This window comes from Lissotriton vulgaris, chromosome 3_2, assembly GCF_964263255.1.
Source record: "Lissotriton vulgaris chromosome 3_2, aLisVul1.2, whole genome shotgun sequence".
Classification (NCBI taxonomy): domain Eukaryota; kingdom Metazoa; phylum Chordata; class Amphibia; order Caudata; family Salamandridae; genus Lissotriton; species Lissotriton vulgaris.
The window spans coordinates 113,914,481-113,928,725 of NC_141690.1; the positions used below are offsets into that span (position 1 = coordinate 113,914,481).

A 14,245-nucleotide genomic window follows, 5' to 3' on the forward strand; every position below is an offset into this window, starting at 1 on the left:
CTCGAAGGTTATAGTCAATCTTGGCAGGCAACAGGCTGAGCTGAGCGCGAGGGGCCGCGCTGAAAGTAAGTCAGAGTTCACGGGTACAGAGGCAGCCTGGGCAGAGGCCCTTGGAGTCAGAAGCCAGAAAAGAGGCTCGGTGGCAGAAATTCAGGGGCCTACTCAGCTAGAGCTGAAAAACGGAGAAGTACACCACAAAAAGACGTTGGCATGGCATACTTAGGAACGGACCATTCAACCCATTCAGGGTGGGTCTGAAAGAGGACATGTTAACGTTGGACGCAAATGTATTTGCGTCTTCATAGCTGGTACAGGAGGGAAGTTACATGCACTTCAACTCGTACATGGAGACGGTGGGGTACACGCTAGGGAACACAACTTGACCATAAAATGTATATTTCCTCAAGTGGACCGCACTGGCTTTCGCCAGCAAGGCCCTTACCCTGACAGAAGCCAGATATGCACAGATCGAGCGTGAGGCACTCACCATCAAGTGGGCCTGTAAGCACTTCCACCTCTACCTACGAGGGCAACCATTCACCATGGTGACAGACCATCAACCGCTAGTTCCCCTCTTCAAGGGGACGACGCCCCATCCATCACTACGAATTGAACGCTGGGCCGTCCATCTGCAACCCTACGAGATGGAGGTCGTGTACCGCCCAGGATCCAAGAACCCTGCCGACTTCCTCTCAAGGCATCCGGCTCAAGCGCACCAAGAAGAAGAGGACGATGGCTGTGAAGAATTCGCACACTGGGTAGCCCTCACCTCATGCCCCCAGTGTATGTCACTAGAGGAAGTGAAGGAAGCGGCGGCCACCGATGCCATATACATCAAGACAGTCAGAGCGGTAGAAGAAGGCTCCTGGACCGACTACCTGCGACAAGCGAATGGATCGGCCCCTGAAGACCGGGAACTTCTCATGAAGATGTGGTGGGTCCGCCACGAGTTAAGCGCCACTGGGGATGGTGTCCTGATGAGGGGCCTCACCTAGACATCCCGCAAAGCCTCAAGCAGCGAGCCGTACAATTGGCTCACGGAGGACACCAAGGCGTCGTCGAAATGAAATCACGAATGAGTGAGAAAGTATGGTTCTCGGAACTTGAAGAGATGGTGGAGGAGTGTGTCAGGCAGTGCATGCCTTGCCAACTGCCAGGGGCCCGAGAAGCCTCTCCCGGTCATCACCGAAGAAGCCCTCAACCGTACCGTGGTCCAAGATAAGCATGGACTTCGGTAGTTTCCCAGGTGGACGACACACGCTCGTCATCGTGGATGCCTACTCGAAATACCCCGTGGTCAAGCCGATTGCATTGATGGCGTTTAGCCACGTAGGTCATGTCCTGGAGAAAGTATTCGCGATGTTTGGATTCCCGCAGGAAGTCCACAGTGACAACGGTCCCCCGTTCCAGGGGGAAGAATTTGTCACGTTCCTCCAACAACGTGGGATCACTCATCGACACATCACTCCTCAATGGCCCCAGGCGAACGGGGATGTCGAAAGGTTCATGCGTACGTTGAACAAGATGTTCAGAATATCCACAGTAGAACAGGCAGACCCAGAACACCGGCTGCATGAGTTCCTGAGGGAATACCGGAGCACCCCCCATTGCACGACCCAACGGAGCCCGTGGGCTCTGATGCTCCAAGGGCCGCAGCGTGACCTCCTACCAACCACACCAGGATGGTCATCACTTCCCCTTGATGCAGACGAAACGCAAGAATGAAGACAGCGGCAAAATCAAGAAGCGAGCATTCGCCGCAGAGCCACCCCCAGAGGACTCAGGCCAGGGGCGACGGTCATCCTGCGAAACAGGTGTCAAGGAGGAAAATTCCAGACGCGCTATGAACCTGGCACCTGGATAGTAACAGCAACCAACGGCGCAATGATAACAGCCCGCAAGGGGACAGAGGAAGTATCCCGGAATGCATCATTGTTCAAGAAGGTCCCGTCAGAACACCGCGCGAAGACCATAATCCACCAACCGACATCCCGAACCACGGACGTAGCCGAAGATGATGCAGATGCGCCTACCATCTGCCCATCCGGTGAAGCCCAAGACATCACTCCCTCTCCTCCTCGCGATATAGACCCTGGGATTCCGGGTCAGGCCAGCCGATGGGGGCGCACTGGCTCCAGCGGTACCATCTACGGCTAAATCCGCTCCCGAACCAGAGACTAAGAGACTATGCCTGTTCATAAGACCCTGGGTGCCTGCAGACCCGTGGGCATCAACGTAGTCGGACTAAAAGGACATTCAAAAGGACAGTCTTGTTCATATCGGCATGCATCCCTACATCCGCAGGCCAGGCGTGGCCTGCGGGGAGTCAATAAAAGGAGGGGCCACCGCTCGTGGCGTCACTTCCGACTGTGGCATTGTGTCCGCATGTGATAACTGTTGCTGCGCAGCCCGCCCCGCGCTGCCCCATAGCACCCGAGTGAGGCCTGCATCGCCCCGCAAAGCAGCCTGCTCAGCCACTTCCTCCCTGGCCCTCCGCTATATGGTCTGGGGGCACCTACGGGGCCCCCCCAAACATCCCTGTATCATGTGGCAGGCATCATATGGTGCCGACCACACATTGCAGGGGTGTTTTAAAAACGTTTATTTTCTCTTGAGGCTGCTGCTGTATTTTGCAGCAGGCATCATATGGTGCCTACCACACATTGCAGGGGTGTTTTAAAAGCGTTTATTTTCTTTTGATGCTGCTGCTGCATTTTGCAGCACAAGCCTCAAACGAAACGATACACTTTCCGACCTCCTTGAAGGCTTGTGGAAGAAGAACAGCCGACTTCCGACCTCCTTGAAGGCTTGTGGAAGAAGAACAGCCGACTCCTTGTCGAGCGGTCACGGAGCATCTGAACCAATCAAACACTCACACCCAGCAAAAGATCTGGGTTTAATCCATCACCGTTCTTTAGCCCACTCTGCCACCCCAGTTCAGACATGGCTATATGCAAATCAGTCTGACCCTGTGCCTCATGGGAACAGTCCAGCCCGAACTGCCAAGCCATGTCTTCCCTGGACCGGAAACAAGCTTCCGAACCGGTTTGTGGCATTCCAGCCGTCTTCAGCCCGGCTTGCTTGAATCCAGTGGCAAAGTGAGCAAGGGACTCAAGTCTGAGCATACCCTGCCACACTTATGGCGGCCAAAAGCAGTGCAAAAGGGGGTGGTAATGGACGGAGCATCTGAACCAATCAAACACTCACACCCAGTCAAAAGATCTGGGTTGAATCCATCACCGTTCTTTAGCCCACTCTGCCACCCCAGTTCAGACATGGCTATATGCAAATCAGTCTGACCCTGTGCCTCATGGGAACAGTCCAGCCCGAACTGCCATGCCATGCCTTCCTTGGACCGGAAACAAGCTTCCGACATCGTAATTAGGGCCTTAGTGGTAAGAGGTACCAGTAGATTGGAGCAGTAGTAGTGCTAAAAACCAAATGGGGTTTAAAGACTGTGTAACCTGGATGGTGGGTGAGGGGCTTTTTTTGTGATTCTCTCATGTGGGTTGTGTTTAATGTAGTGGCAGATCGTGAATATTTATGCTGTTCAGGCCAGTATCACTGTGCAAAACAAGTATAGGATTTAAAGGATACGTTTGAGATGTAATTTTCTTTGAAGGTCCGATTTCATTTGTAGGTTTGTGGCAACACTAACTCTGGTGAGGATGCCATTATAGATCCTGAATCCTAGACCATAGCTAGAGAAAACCTCTATTCTGGCTTTCTGTTTTTTCGCTGGTTATTGATTCATGGCTGCCGATGTCTATCTTAACTGCACACAGTTTACACTCAGAGTTTGTTCTTGCGTGCGGTGGACACATATGGATGGTGAATTGTCCTGACAGGGGCCACGCTTTAGACTTACCAAAAATGTGACAGTATAGGGCCGAGCTTCCAAGAGGAAAAACCCTCTCCTTCCTGCTCCCTGCATTGGCACTCTTTTCAAGTAGGTTAGGAGTGAGCTCTGGACGTCCAGAGGAGGATGACGATTGCACTAAAGACAACTGCATAAAGAAAATGCATAAATATATGAGAATCTGCTAATTAATAAAACAACGAATAATACATTAACAAATGAATACAAAGATCATGAAAACTGCTGTGGACTTCCATTCCATTTAATCCATTGTAAACTTTTCAATTAAATATATTTTTTCGTGTATTATTTTATTTGACACACGAGCAGTCAGTCCATAGGTCAGTTTAAGTACTCTCAATAGAAAGGACAATACCAGAGGGGAAATAAGTCACAGGAGCCAAGACTGTCAGTGTAGATTTTGTTGCACGCGCTGCATCGCATTTGGCGATGCAGCGCACACAATGGAATGTTTTATTGATATAATTGTCAACTTACCTGCATTCATCCATATTCCGGTGTTTACTACCCTCCACCCTGCCCCTCCCCCGCCCCAAGTCACCGCCCAGTAGCACTCCCAACAGTAGCTGCTACTGTGACCACCACAGCTCATACAGTACTGGGGCAGAAACAAAAGGGGCAAGATTTCTTGAAGAACAGGCAGATGATAAAATACTTTTTTGTGACAATGCTCACCTGAGGAATTATTGACAAAATAAACACAAGAGAACAGTCAGGATAGCAAATCATTAAAAAGACAATATTGGAAGGAGTATGGAAGGTTTCCTTTCAAAGGAAGGTTTATCGGGATTGAGAGGCCCTCAAAAAGCAATACCTTGGTCTAAGAGATGATAAGACAGAGTCTAATATGGTACATGTAATTCTGTATGCTTGCTTAGCTATCCACGATTTTATGTTATACCTTAAATAAAGTAGCATGCACAGAATATTGGACTGTTTTATCTCATTTTTTAATAACTATTGGGCACTCACTACTAACTGAATGGACCAAACACGAAATATTGCAATTACCCTAAACCAGAAACTTTCAAGGCAGCTTATTTGATCTGAAACTACTGCTTTGTGCTATATTTTATAGGATCAAACATTAAAGAAGGGCTCTGGGCACAAGAGAAAAGCCACAGTGACATTCACTAGTACTGATATATGTTATGAATCATAGTGGTTACTGTTGGCAATGGCCCTTTTTGCAGGGTTATCTCCAAACTTTTTGCTTCTTCCTCCCTTGTTTTTCCTGACCTGTGGTTGTTGGCAATAGGACTCTGGGCACTTTACCACTGCTGATCAGGGCTAAAGTGCATGTGCTCTCTGTATAAATTATGATTGTGATTGGTTATCCATGATTGGCATATTTGATTGGCTAGTAAGTCCCTAGTAGAGTGCACTAAGTGTGCCAGGGTTGGTGATTTAAATGCTACTAGTGGGCCAACAGCACTGATTGTGCCACCCACATGAGTAGCCCTAAAATGGTGTCTCAGGCCTGCCACCCTGTGCCTTTGTGCAGTTGCTAACTGCCATGCTGACCGGACCAGTGTCCCCACTGGCCAGGCCTAACCCTTCCCTTTCTGTGCACATTAGACACCCCTTAGGAAGGCCCGAGGTGATAACGCGCCGCAAGGCTTTTTGCTGCTTGTCTTCTAAAATTTCTGGTTGCTCTGCCTAATTTGCACATTGCTGGCTGCACTTTGCACTTCCCGTTTCCCCGCATTTTTGTAAACAGAACCTGACTTACACTGCTGCTGTAACAATATTTTAAATTGTTTTTAGACTTACATTGGTGTAATTGTGGTAATCGCTGCTATTTTACCTAGAGTGTTGCCGTCCCCGGTACGCCACGGCAATCAGTGCCGATTGAGCGGAGGGACAGACGCGACTCCGCCCACACTGGCTGACGCACTTTCGGCTAGGGGCTTTATCAGGCGGATGTTTTGCCGGCCACGTAGCACTGGGTGATAACGCGCCGCACAGCTTTTTGCTGCTTGTCTTTTTAAAATTTCTGGTTGCTCTGCCTAATTTGCACATTGCTGGCTGCACGTTGCACTTCCCGTTTCCCCGCATTTTTTTAAACAGAACCTGACTTAAACTGCTGCTGTAATACATTTTCAAATTGTTTTTAGACTTACATTGGTGTAACTGTGGTAATCGCTGCTATTTTACCTAGAGTGTCGCTGTCCCTGGTCCGCCAATCAATCAGTGCTGATTGAGCGGAGAAACAGACGCGACTCCGCCCACACTGGCTGACGCACTTCCAGCCAGGTGGTTTATCAGGCGGATGTCTTGCCGGCCGCGCAGCAAGCGCGCCAAAGGCAAGCCCATCTGCGCCAGTCCGCGACCGGATCTCGGCCAGCGCCGGCCATGCTGCCAAAATTAGGAGCGGTGAGTCTTACTGTTGGACGCAAGATGAGCTTCTGAATCTCCGCGGTCCTGGCTGTTTGACTCTACACCAGATCAACCTAGCCACTACCCCACTCCCTGACAGCTGCTAGCCCATACTATGACATCTACAAAAAAGCAGGCGGGCTCTCGAGGCCGAGCTGAGGTAGGTTAGTGCCATAATCAAGGCCTGTCTCATAAACTGTAGATCGCTACCCAAACACACTGATGATGTGTGGTCAACTTTATTTGATGGCACTTGGGACGTTTTTAAGCATGGGCGGAAAATCCGTTCCGCTCGCGGATTTCGCAGATTTTTGGTAAATTCGCAATCCGCGAGATTCGCGAATTTACCGCAAAATCCGCGAACGAAAATCCGCGAACGGGGATTGGGTCAAAAGTTCAAGCTGACTTTTGTAACTCTTTTAGAATAGCGCCAGCAAGCTGCCATAGCCATTCTAAAATGGTTACAAAAGTCAGCTTCAACAGGAAGCTCTAATAGATAAAGTAAAGCAGGTGCTGCTCAAATTCAGTTACACAATCATTAATCACCCCCAAACTTGGGGTAATTAATGATTGTGTAACTTAATTTGACCTTCAACTGGAGCACCTGCTTTACTTTATCTATTAGTGCTTCCTGTTGAAGCTATTTCTAGCTATTTTAGAATGGCGCTGGCAGCTTGCCGTCGCCATTCTAAGTGGGGCTGAGGGCAGAAGGGCACAAAAGTGGGGCAGAGGGCAGAAGGGGACAAAAAATGAGTGGGGCAGAGGGCAGAAGGGCACAGAAACAAGTGGTACAGAGGGCAGATGGGCATAAAAAACAAGAGGGTGGCAGTGATTAAGCAGGCAAAACCCCCCCCGCGAAATTGCAAAGCGCCTCGCGAACACCCGCGATCACGCAAAAATAAAAAAATTAGCGCGAATTCGCGAATTTTGCGGATTGCCAATTCGCAAATCCGCAAATTTGCGAATTGCCAATTCGCAAAATTCGCCCATGCTTAGACGTTTTGTACCTGACGGAGACTTGGCTCAAAATGGACACCATGACAAAAATTACACTAGTGATCCCTCCAGGCTTTAAAATGTGCCATGTTAACAGAGAAGGAGGAAAAAGGGGAGGCGGGGTGGCCATTATATTCAGGGACACATGGGAGTTGGTGTCCTCGGCTCCTGTTTTTGCTCAGGGCATAGAAGGTTTAAATTTCTGTCTACAACCAATCCCCATGTCTGCTCTTGGGGGGATTCTCATTTATAGACCACCTTATTGTGCAGTGGGCGCCCTTCATAAATCTGTAATTTAATTGTTAAAAAATCAATCCTGTACTCTAATTTTCTGACCCTGGGAGACTTTAAACTGCATATAAATGATTTAAGCTGCCCACTGGCAATGCAGTTAATCACATTATTAGATGGGGCAAACCTCAAACAATGGGTCTCCGGCCTCACACATGTAGCGGATTTAGTCTTCTCCAATAGTACTGCCACTTCCATGGAGACGCCTGTCCCCCTGATCAGATCATTATTTGGTCCCTTTTTCTATTTCCCTACCAAACTCAGGGCAAGCTAAAGGAACACGCCTTACGCTTAAAAGAAATTGGAACAATCTAACTGATACCACACTCAACCCCATTTTGCTAGACAACCCTATCCATCTATCGGCCAATACAGATGCCGATGCAGTTTTGTTACATCATTGGATTGCTTCAGCTGTGGTGTTGGTAGCGCCAGGCAGAGTGGGGAAATCAAATAGACTATCCCCCACTGCCCATGGTTCTCTAAAGCCCTTAGGTAGCACAAGAGTAGATGCAAGAAGTTGGAACGCAAATGGAGGCTGAGTTATTGTGAAAAAATTAAAGCAAACTATAAAGAAGCCTTAAAAGTGTTTCATAAGGAGTTAAAAACAGCTAGACAAAATGATATGCGTCAAGCATCCGAAATGCTAAGCAGTCAAGCAGCGACATCTTTAAGGTTGTTCAATCCTTTTTTAAGCCCCGGCACTGGAGATAGAAGTTACTTCATCCCCAGCCCTGTGCAATAGAATTGCGAACTATTTAAACGACAAGATCGTAAAGGTCTACAAGTCATTTCGGGCCCCAGAGGCCACTGTGAAAGAGGATAAATCTCCACTCCGGGGGGAGACACTTAGGCTTAGCGAATTTTCTCCTATTATGCCACAGGATGCTCAAATTGTAATTCAGAGATGCCATTCAGGAGCCCCAGATGATCCATTCCCGCCCAAATTATGGAAGGTGCTAGCACCCTCATTGGTGGATGGGTTGCTACATATTTGGAACACCTCCTTGAAAACTGGCATCTTTCCAGATAAATGGAAGCATGCAACGCTTCTCCCACTGAAAAAAAAACAAAATGGAGACCCGGGCGATTTAAAAAACCTGCGTCCTATTTCTCTTCCACCCGCTCCAGGAAAAATGCTGGAAAAACTGGTTCAATGCCAATGACGAGCTTCATTGAGCAGAATGGGATTTTGCATGATACTCAATCAGGCTTTCGAGCAGGGTTTAGCACAGAGTCTATGCTGTTGGAGGTGGCAGAGTCGATTAGGTGGTCACTGGATTCAGGGGCACCGGCGCTGCTGGTGCTCCTGGATCTTCTGTCAGCAGCTTTTGATAATGTTGACCATACTATCCTTGGTGAGCGCCTAAAAGAAGCCGGACTGGAGGGAAATGCTTTAACATGGCTGACCTCCTATTTGAGTGGACGCACTCAGAAAGTCGCCCTCACGCCATATGAATCCCAACCGAATCAACTCTGGTGCAGGGTACCCCAGGACTCAGCATTGAGCCCTTTACTTTTTAACCTTTACCTAGCTCCTCTGTTTTCTCTGATTGCCAACTGGGGGGTGAAGGCTATTTCCTATGCTGACGACACCCAGCTGGTTTTCTCCTTTAAAGAGCAGACGGTGAATGGTTTCAGAAATGTCAAGGGGTGCTTACGCGATATAGTTATATGGATGAATTCTAATAAACTAAAGCTAAACGCAGAAAAAACAGAGGTTCTGTTTTTTGGGCAAGGTAAAGTGTCCGAGTCAGAACTTTGGTTGCCAGCTGAAATGGGCACTCCTCGATCCCCAGCCACCTCTATTCGAAACCTAGGAGTGAAGTGGGAAGTAAATCTGACCTTCTCAGCTGAAATACAAAAAGTCTCTGCGACCTGTTTTAGCAAGTTAAAAAATCTCCGGAAAATCCTGCATCTGTTGCCGCAAATCAGTTTTCCATGCTATAGTTACATCAAGGTTAGATTTTGCCAATGCGTTGTACCTTGGCCTCCCTAAATATGCTATCCATCGCCTTCAAATTATTCAAAATGCGGCTGCGAGGCTGGTTTGCCGGATTCCATTCCGAAAACATGTCTCTCCGCGCTTAAACAAACTCCCCTGGCGAAAATAATCATATTTAAGGCCATGGCAATGGCATATCGGGCTTTGAATGGAAACTGCCCAAAGTATCTGAAGGAAAGAAGACTCTGCCCCTACAAACAAAACCGGTTGTTGCGTTCTAACTCTCTCAACTGGTTGCAGACTCCGCGCTTTGAGAAAGCACGCCTGGGTGGAAGAGCATTCAAGGTCAAAACAGCCGTATTGTGGAACACCCTCCCAGCCACTCTTCGAAGTGCCAAGTCAGAAGTCTGTTTTAAAAAAGCCTTGAAGACATGGCTTTTCAAGACAGTAGCATTGTAGACCTAAAATATGCACTCATGCCTCTGACGCCTACCTACCTAGTGTTTTTAGCGCCGGGACACCCCTGTGCTGGGTATACAGTATTATTATTATTATTATTATTATTATTATTATTATTATTATTATAATGATTATTGTACCCCCTGGGCAGGGTGCAGTGTATTTGAAAGGTAGAGCATGTACTAATGTAGGTATGTTCTTGTCTGACTTTTCTGTGTGCCTTGGCCTGTTTGTGAATTGACTGTCTGGATTGTGAGTGACAGGGGCTGGGGTGGCTCCCAGAGGCAGAGTGAGTCGTCCTTAGGCTAAATAGCTTCATCTGCATCTTGAGTGGTGGGAGGGGATAGCACCTGGGCCCGAATAGGGCTGTGCTTGCTTTTCCACAATGCTGGCTCCTCCTCCTGCTGGGACGGCTGATGACCCTACCCCCCTCTCTCAAAGGAAAGATGGAGTCAAGCATACTAAGTGCTCCAGGGCTGGCCAGAACAGGTTCTGACTAAGACCTCTCTGCCCTCCTAGATGAAAGATAATATTGCAATAAAAAGGGCTACCCAGACTTCAGAAAATTAGATCATCCTGGAATCAAGAAGGAACCTCTGCCAATGAGAAAGCTGGAAGACTGAAGAGGAAGGACTGTCCTGCTGTGTGTTTATGGGCTGACCTGCAGTTGCTTTGCTGCCAAGGAGAGAAAAAGGACTTTGCTGTTGCTGTGTCCCCTTGCTTGAAGAGATCTCCAAGGGCCTGAGAAGAGCTGGCCTCCTGTTAAGAAGTCCCAGGAACATAAGGACTTCACCCCCAGCTTCCCCCTGAACTACTGTGTGAGGTCTGCCCTTCCTAGAGAGCTTGATCCATTTGTGGGGCCTCTGGAAGTTATCACCTATTGTTTGGGGAGCTGGTAAATAAGAAGAACAGAAGATATACAATTTTCAAGCATCGCTCGCTTGCAGAGCGCATCGTTGACAGTGCGAGAAAATTCCTGTTGCTGCAAAGATTGTCGCAGCGCCTGTTGCAGCTGCAAGAACCAACGCATCATTCGCTTGTGAAGCGCATCACCCCAGTGCGGGAAAATTCCTGTCGCTGGGAGTATCGTCGCAAAGCCTGTCATCGATGTGAGAAACTGTTGCATCACTTGCTTGCGGATCGCATCCCGTCTCTGCGAACATCGTTGCAGAGCCAACGCATAGAGGAGACACGAGAGAAGATCATTGCTGTGCCACGCTTTGTCGCCGCACCAAAGATCATCGCATCGTGCCTGTGCGAGACGCTTCCTACCGAACCTGCGCACCGGAATCCATACAAGGCATCACATCTCTCCCCTTAAAGACCTGATTCGTCGCAACACGCCCGCTGCGTATAGCAGGGTTGTCGCGTTGCCTCCCCAGGGTCTCAGGAGTGACACATCACTTGTTTTCCAACGATGCAGCTTTCACTTGGAACGTTTGTTGCATCTACAGGTACTTTTGGCTAAACGGGATGCAACTGTGGATTATTTTGACGCAAACTCTAGAACTCTTTTAAAGTCATAATTTTGAACTGTGTATGTTGGATTTTTTCATTTTGGTCTTTTGTGGTCTTGTGTGGTTTAGATAAAGATACTTTATTTTTCTAAACTGGTGTGAAGTCCATTTGTGGTGTTTTCACTGTGTTACTGTGAGTGTTGGTACCAATACTTTACACATTGCCTTTGATAAGCCTTTCTGCTTGTGCCAAGCTACCAAGGGGGTGAGCAAGGGTTATCTAAAGAGTGTATCCCCCTTACCCTGACTGGAAGCAAGGGTCCCTATTTGGACATTGGTACCTACCTCTGCCAACTAGAGACCCCCACATCTAACAGTTACTTTGCTAACAACATCCTGGGTCTCCTTGGATCATCCTGCGGATCCTTTTCAGAACACAGTGTCTGACTGAAATACACACTCTTGCAATACCGGGAACAGAAGAACTTTACGCAACTCTACTGAGCATCGTTCGCTTGTGGAGCGCATCACCCAAGTGTGAGAAGATTCCTGTCGCTGGGAGTATTGTCGCAAAGCCTGTCATCGATGTGAGAAACTGTTGCATCACTTGCTTGCGGATTGCATCCCGTCTCTGTGAACATCGTTGCAGAGCCAACGCATCGAGGAGACACGAGAGAAGAAGATCATTGCTGTGCCACGCTTCGTCGCCGCACCGAAGATCGTCGCATCATGCCTGTGCGAGACGCCTCCTACCGAACCTGCGCACCGGAATCCACACAAGGCATCGCATCTCTCCCCATACAGACCGGATTCATCGCAACACGCCTGCTGCGTACAGCAAGGTTGTCGCATCGCCTCCCCAGGGTCTCAGGAGTGACGCATCACTTGTTTTCCAATGCTGCAGCTTTCACTTGGAACTTTTGTTGCATCTACAGGTACTTTTGGCTAAACGTGATACAACTGTGGATTATTTTGACGCAGACTCTAGAACTCTTTTAAAGTCATAATTTTGAACTGTGTATGTTGGAGTTTTGCCATTTTGGTCTTTTGTGGTCTTGTGTGGTTTAGATAAAGATACTTTATTTTACTAAACTGGTGTGAAGTCCATTTGTGGTGTTTTCACTGTGTTACTGTGAGTGTTGGTACCAATACTGTAGCAGGGTTTCCGTTCTCCCACAGAACTGTGCATAGAGATCTAGAACCTCAGTGAGTTAGGATGATCCAAAACTCATCTCAGTGTCAGAAATCCCCTTACCTAGCTAGCTACAGTGTCTCATGGATCATTATGGAATGATCCATGTCTTAGACAAACCAGAACATGATCTTTAGAATACCTCAGGAATCGTGGAACACATGAACACTCTTTCGTTATATAATCATTTCAAACCAAAACTGAGAGTCAAAGAACACAAGTGCAAGTTTGAAATGATTATATAACGAAAGAGTGTTCATGTGTTCCACGATTCCTGAGGTATTCTAAAGATCATGTTCTGGTTTGTCTAAGACATGGATCATTCCATAATGATCCATGAGACACTGTAGCTAGCTAGGTAAGGGGATTTCTGACACTGAGATGAGTTTGGATCATCCTAACTCACTGAGGTTCTAGATCTCTATGCACAGTTCTGTGGGAGAACGGAAACCCTGCTACATGGCGCCCAACGGATTGGTTGGCCTTATTTCATGACACTCGAGTAGTATATCATTCATACCTTGACACCTTCATTCCCGTTTCCGGTAAACGGTGGTGTCGGAAAACCTACCTGTTTTTGAAATAGGTCTTTTCAAGCTTGAATTCTAATTTAAACGGTTACTTTGAATTACTACCCAGTTGTGCTACAAAGTGTTCTTTGTCTTTTTTCACTTCCGGTGCTACCATGGCCGTGGACATAGCGCAGCATAGCCGCGTCGCGGTTCGCGACCACTTGCGGGCATTTAATGTCCCTGCGGAAGGTTTGGCTGTGGTTCTAGTGGTGAGTGCGGAACATGCGTACCCGTACGAATTGTTTTATTCCTGGGTGACATTTCCGGAGGTAGACGCTAATTCGGGTGTCTACCATTCATACACTGCCTCGGCTGTTCCGGCGGCTTATGCTCCGTACAGGGCACTGGAAGTACCTATAGATGTTTGGCAGCACAGAGTTTGGTTTGGTGGCGTCCTACCCCATTCTTTAACGGCTCCGAGGTTGGGTCCGTTGTCCATTCCGGGCACAAACTGGCCCGCCTTGGGCGGATTTACTCCTCATCCTAATCGCACCACTTGTAATGTGGGTGATCTGCGACGTCTGCATGATGTCGCGGTTGACGTGATTAGAGCGCTTGTTCATTACATTGGTCGTAATATACATGGCGCAGCCCCCGCAGGTGCGCAGCTTCGAGCGGAACAGGCTGGTTTGAAAATCAGTCCTGTCTTGGTGAATTCCGTAATGGGCAGAAAGCCAGAGAATAAGGATGATTTTCCTTACTGGCTTGCCGAGAAATTCGACCAGCTGGAGGCTGTGTTTCCTAATACGACACCGGGTGAAAAACACCGGATTCTTACGCTTAGTTTACCGAAGGATTTAGCCCCTGAACTTGCTGACTGTGAAACATGGGGTAAGACTTTTGCAGCGGTTTACTCGAGGTGCTTTGGCACCCCGTCAGTTTCGAACCTGTCTGCGGTCCTAAAACGTGTTCAGGATGATCACGGACCGGAGTCGGCGGTTGAGTTGGGTATGCGCCTGAGCGGTTCATTTGAGACAGTTTGCGGTATTATCCTTGCGAATGTAAAAGGGGATGCAGTGAACTTTCAGGTGGCCAATGGTCTGGCGTTAATTCCCGATGCCGAGAAACCCCGTC

General features: G+C 48.2%; 1 protein-coding gene across 1 annotated transcript in view; it reads right to left on the reverse strand.

Annotated features, from left to right (window-relative positions):
* C1QTNF7 (C1q and TNF related 7) overlaps positions 1-14,245 on the reverse strand; it is a 225,115-nt gene that overhangs the window by 61,864 nt on the left and 149,006 nt on the right. The window contains exon 2 of the mRNA XM_086964075.1: positions 3,869-4,007. The gene's annotated coding sequence lies outside the window, so the exon portion shown is untranslated. The remainder of the gene's footprint in view (positions 1-3,868; positions 4,008-14,245) is intronic.